At 41.8% G+C, this 5,552-nt stretch overlaps 1 long non-coding RNA gene across 1 annotated transcript; it reads left to right on the forward strand.

Moving 5' to 3' along the window:
- Positions 1–953: 953 nt before the first annotated feature.
- On the forward strand, positions 954–2,110 carry LOC134469531 (uncharacterized). The gene is made up of 3 exons (XR_010039002.1): positions 954–1,103; positions 1,620–1,775; positions 2,057–2,110. It is a non-coding gene; the product is annotated as an uncharacterized LOC134469531 (long non-coding RNA).
- Positions 2,111–5,552: the final 3,442 nt, after the last annotated feature.

Consider the following 5,552-nt stretch of genomic DNA (forward strand, 5'->3'; position numbering starts at 1 on the left):
ACGGTAGTTCTGTCTTGTAGCAGCTAAATGCACATTACTTAATGTCATTATCTTTCCGTTATTTTGTATGTATTGTGTGATTGTACTAAACTTGGTCTTGTTTGGTAAGTTAGTCTTGCTTGATTATGGTACTGGGGTGCAGCAAGTAGATGGTATTCATGCACATTTTCAGAATGTTCCATGCACATTTAACACATGTAATGCTTTAATTTTGCATCACTGTGCGCATGCAACAGTTGGTCAGAAAAAAAAGATGTGACTGTTTTCGTCTCTCTCTCTCTCTCTCTCTCTCTCTCTCTCTCTCTCTCTCTCTCTCTCTCTCTCTCTCTCTCTCTCAGGTGAATGTGGCGTTGTAAGGGGCGCTCATAGTCCTTCCAACAAGACACGATTTGCTGACCCATTATATGCGCAAACTCAGGACTTCGGTCGCCCTGCAAGGTATTCATGCATGTTTTCAGAATGTCCATGCACATTTAAGACATGGAATGCTTTAATTTTGCATCACAGTGCATGCAACAGTTGATCAGAAACAAAAAGATTTGACTGTTTTCATCTCTCTCTCTCTCTGTCTGTCTGTCTCTCTCTCTGTCTGTCTGTCTCTCTCTCTGTCTGTCTGTCTCTCTCTCTGTCTGTCTGTCTCTCTCTCTCTCTCTCTCTCTCTCTCAGGTGAATGTGGCGTTGTAAGGGGCGCTCATAGTCGTTCCAACAAGTCACGATTTGCTGACCCATTATATGCGCAAACTCGGGACTTTGGTCGCCCTGCAAGGCATTCATGCATGTTTTCAGAATGTCCATGCACATTTAAGACATGGAATGCTTTAATTTTGCATCACGGTGCATGAAACAGTTGGTGAAAAAATTCAAAAAACGGAAAAACTTGACTGTTGTTCTCTCTCTCTCTGTCTGTCTCTCTCTCTCTCTCTGTCTCTCTGTCTCTCTCTCTCTCTCTCTCTCTCTCTCTCTCTCTCTCTCTCTCTCTCTCTCAGGTGAATGTGGCGTTGTAAGGGGCGCTCATAGTCGTTCCAACAAGGCATTTTGCTGACAGCAAGGCGATTTGCTGACCCATTAGAAGCGCAAACTCGGGACTTTGGTCGCCCTGCAAGGTATTCATGCATGTTTTCAGAATGTCCATGCACATTTAAGACATGGAATGCTTTAATTTTGCATCACTGTGCGCATGCAACAGTTGGTCAAAAACAGAGACTTGACTGACTGTTTTTATCTCTCTCTCTTGCTCTCTCTCTTGCGCGCTTTCTTTCTTTCTTTCTTTCTTTCTTTCTTTCTTTCTCTCTTTTTTTCTCTCTCTCTCTCTCTCTCTCTCTCTCTCTCTCTCTCTCTCGATTTTTGAAGTAGACGAGTTATGCCCTATATTAGTGTTTCTCAACGGGGGCGGTAGGGAGCTCTATGGGGGCGGTGGGAAGGATACAGCCGATAGGGAGAGGTGCTTAGTTGCTATTGGGGGGCATTCTTTTTTAATACTAAGGGGGGTGTTGTCAGGCTTATGATGAGGCCAAGGGGGCGTTTGTTCAAAAAAAGCTTGAGAACCACTGTCCTATATGAAGTTAGCATAGAGTTTGGCATTATAAGTTGTATGTGATTTGTCTCTTTTGTGTCTTCAGATAAATGCTGAATTCAAGAGAATAACTACAATGCCCTTGCAGTCGAGATTCCTGTCCCAGCTAGACATATTGTCTGACAAGCTGCTGAAGCTGTTCAAAAACAGAGGAGGACAGATTGACAAACGCCTAGAGAACATTTTGGCTTGCATGACTGAGGTAAGAGAATTTGAGAATTTTGGGATAGTGCTGATTAGTGTTGACATAGAATTCTATGAAATAATAATTTATCCTTCCTTGATGCAGGATGATGTTGATGGGGGATGTGAATGCATCCTGAAGGCATTGTATGTGTTCCTTGTTAAAATTCCATAAAATAATGTATCCTTCCTTGATGCAGGATGATGATGACATTGATGGAGGACGTGAATGCATCCTGAAGGCATTGTGTGTGTTCCTTGTTAAAATTCCATAAAATAATGTATCCTTCCTTGATGCAGGATGATGTTGATGGAGGACGTGAATGCATCCTGAAGGCGTTGTGTGTGTACCTCAGTGAAGACCCCAAATGTCTACTTCGCGCGTTTGTGGTGAGTACAAGCAGTGTGCTGTGCATGTCGCAAGGTGATGATGTTCTCTGTGCCCCTTCTCCGTCTCAGTCTTTTTCCCCTTTCTCTGTCTTTCTGTCCTCTCTCTCGCTCTTTCACTCTCTCTCCCCTCTCTCACACTTCACTATTTCTGTCTCTCTTCTGCCACACTGTCTCTCTCTGTGCCCTCTCTCTCTCTAACCTCCATAGCGCAGAGCCTATGTTTTAACCTTACTGTCACTGAAATTGTAATGGTTATGTCTGAATCTGTTACTTATGGCTCTCGCTACTGTCATTGCAATGTTATGGTAGTTGAGTACTTTCAGCAAAAAGTGAGCAGGCCTGCAGCCTACCCCATCCGCAGGGGCTACGTTCCCTTTTGCCCAAAAACAGGTTACGGCGTAGAAGTAGAGTTTTCCATGAAAGGGATGTTGGGAGTTCCTTCTATAAACCACCAACTCCAAACACTAACCCATTTTCCCAACAAACTCCAACTGAACAACTGTTCTTTTGTTTGATCTTCTCTTTCGTTTGACTGTTCCCTCTGCAGGCACAAGACGAAATCCAAGTGCAAGAGGGAATGGAGGAAACGACTGTAGGGATCTACATCGTCAAAGCAGATGCCACCAGCAAAGCAGATGACATTGGCATCATTTTGGAAGGCCAGCAGGTGTTGCAGGATGTGGATAATGTGCCATTGGCTGTCGCGTTGTTGTTTGGATTGATTTACGCCCTAAATCTGAACTACCCCGACGGCCTCAAGCGCACTTTTGAAGTCCTGCAGAAAATTATCATGGAGCTGGAAGGCACCATGCTGTCCAAAAAGGTTCAGGTACTGAAAAACCAACTCATTTAAAACACACACACACACACACACACACACACACACACACACACACACACACACACACACACACACACACACACACACACTCGTACTGGAAGAGACTGAGCCTCGGAGCAAGCATTCAAAACACACACACACACACACACACACACTCGTACTGGAAGAGACTGAGCCTCGGAGCAAGCATTCAAAACACACACACACACACACACACACACACACACACACACACACACACACACACACACACACACACACACACACACACACGTACTGGAAGAGACTGAGCCTCGGAGCAAGCATTCAAAACACACACACACACACACACACACACACACGTACTGGAAGAGACTGAGCCTCGGAGCAAGCATTCAAAACACACACACACACACACACACACACACACACACACACACACACACACACTCGTACTGGAAGAGACTGGGCCTCAGCTCAGAGCAAGCATTCAAAACACACACACACACACACACTCGTACTGGAAGAGACTGAGCCTCACCTCAGAGCAAGCATTCAAAACACACACACACACACACACACACACACACACACACACACACAATCATACTGGAAGAGACTGAGAGAGCAGAGCAAGCCCGAACGAAATGAATGACTTGGCTAAGTGTTCTGTTGGAAAAGTTCAATTTGCATATTGGGTCTCACTGTCAAATAGCTTGAAGTCATGTCCCTGGACTAAAATTTGACTAAGGTCTACAGAATTTGTGTGCATTTAGGAGGTCATTGCTTTTTAGATACTTTGACAAGAGTTAATTTTCAACATTTGTCTACGTAATGTACCTGAAGGGTCTTCCATGATCTGGCTGTTCAAAATGAATTGGAAATACATTGGAGTTTTCATTGTGAAGTAGCCTAAAGTTATGTCCCTGAACTAAAACTTTACTACGGTCTACAGAATTTGTCTATCTATCTATCTATCTATCTATCTATCTATCTATCTATCTATCTATCTATCTATCTATCTATCTATCTATCTATCTATCTATCTATCTATCTATCTATCTATCTATCTATCTATCTATCTATCTATGCAGCTCCCCATTGACATTTCCTTTTGTTCTCTCAAAGCTGTTGGCAAGTGCTTGTATGTTTTGGTACAATCATAATGAATGTTTTGAAATGAAGGTGCCTTTTATCTTCTTGGATGTAGTTTTGTGTGTGCATTTAATGCTCTCTCTCTCTCTCTCTCTCTCTCTCTCTCTCTCTCTCTCTCTCTCTCTCTCTCTCTCTCTCTCTCTCTCTCTCTCTCTCTCTCTCTCTCTCCAAAATGACTTGGCATATTGGGGGTGTCAGTCACTTTTAACTGAATGAGTTAAGCTGTTGAGTACCGTTGGAAAGTGTATTTGATGAAATAATCATAATTAAAAAACCTGCAGTTTTAAGTCAGTTTAAGTCTCTTCATTCTCAAGTATAAAAGCATGTAAATATTGGTTGACCAAGTAGCAATATATAACAATATAAACATGATATATCTGTTTACAGTGTATGACCGTATATGAGCGTCTGATCAAGTAGCAATATATATAGGACATAAAAACATGGTTTTATACATAAAATAAAATATTTACATCAAAACAATTTCTGTGTTAAGTTAGCACAGAAATTATGTTTATGTAAATGTTTTATATATTTTATAAAATCATGTTTTTATGTGCCATATATATTGCTACTTATCAGACATTCATATACTGTCATACACTGTAAACTGACTGATATCATGTTCAAATGACATGAAAACATTATTTTCAGGAAACAGGATAATAACATGTGCAACCGATGTCCATGATATTATCATGTAAATGAAACATGAAAAAAACATGTTTCTTGCAAAGCAGAAACATGTATTATACATGAAATAAGAACTGAAATAATACATAAAATATTAACATGAAAATATCATGTTTGTTCTATAAGCCAATATCATGTTTGAATGACATGAATACATTATTTTTAGGAAACATGAAAATAACATGTGCAACCGATGTCCATGATATTATCATGTATATCTGAAATAACTTTTCTTTCAGTGTAGAGAACATGTCTACGGTACCCTGCACATAGAGAACATGTCTACGGTACCCTGCATAGAGAACATGTCTACGGTACCCTGCATAGAGAACATGTCTACGGTACCCTGCACTGCATAGAGAACATGTCTACGGTACCCTGCACTGCATAGAGAACATGTCTACGGTACCCTGCGCTGCATAGAGAACATGTCTACGGTACCCTGCGCTGCATAGAGAACATGTCTACGGTACGCTGCATAGAGAACATGTCTACGGTACCCTGCACTGCATAGAGAACATGTCTACGGTACCCTGCACTGCATAGAGAACATGTCTACGGTACGCTGCATAGAGAACATGTCTACGGTACGCTGCATAGAGAACATGTCTACGGTACGCTGCATAGAGAACATGTCTACGGTACCCTGCATAGAGAACATGTCTACGGTACCCTGTATAGAGAACATGTCTACGGTACCCTGCATAGAGAACATGTCTACGGTACCCTGCATAGAGA

The sequence above is a fragment of the Engraulis encrasicolus genome, chromosome 18, assembly GCF_034702125.1.
Source record: "Engraulis encrasicolus isolate BLACKSEA-1 chromosome 18, IST_EnEncr_1.0, whole genome shotgun sequence".
Lineage (NCBI taxonomy): Eukaryota > Metazoa > Chordata > Actinopteri > Clupeiformes > Engraulidae > Engraulis > Engraulis encrasicolus.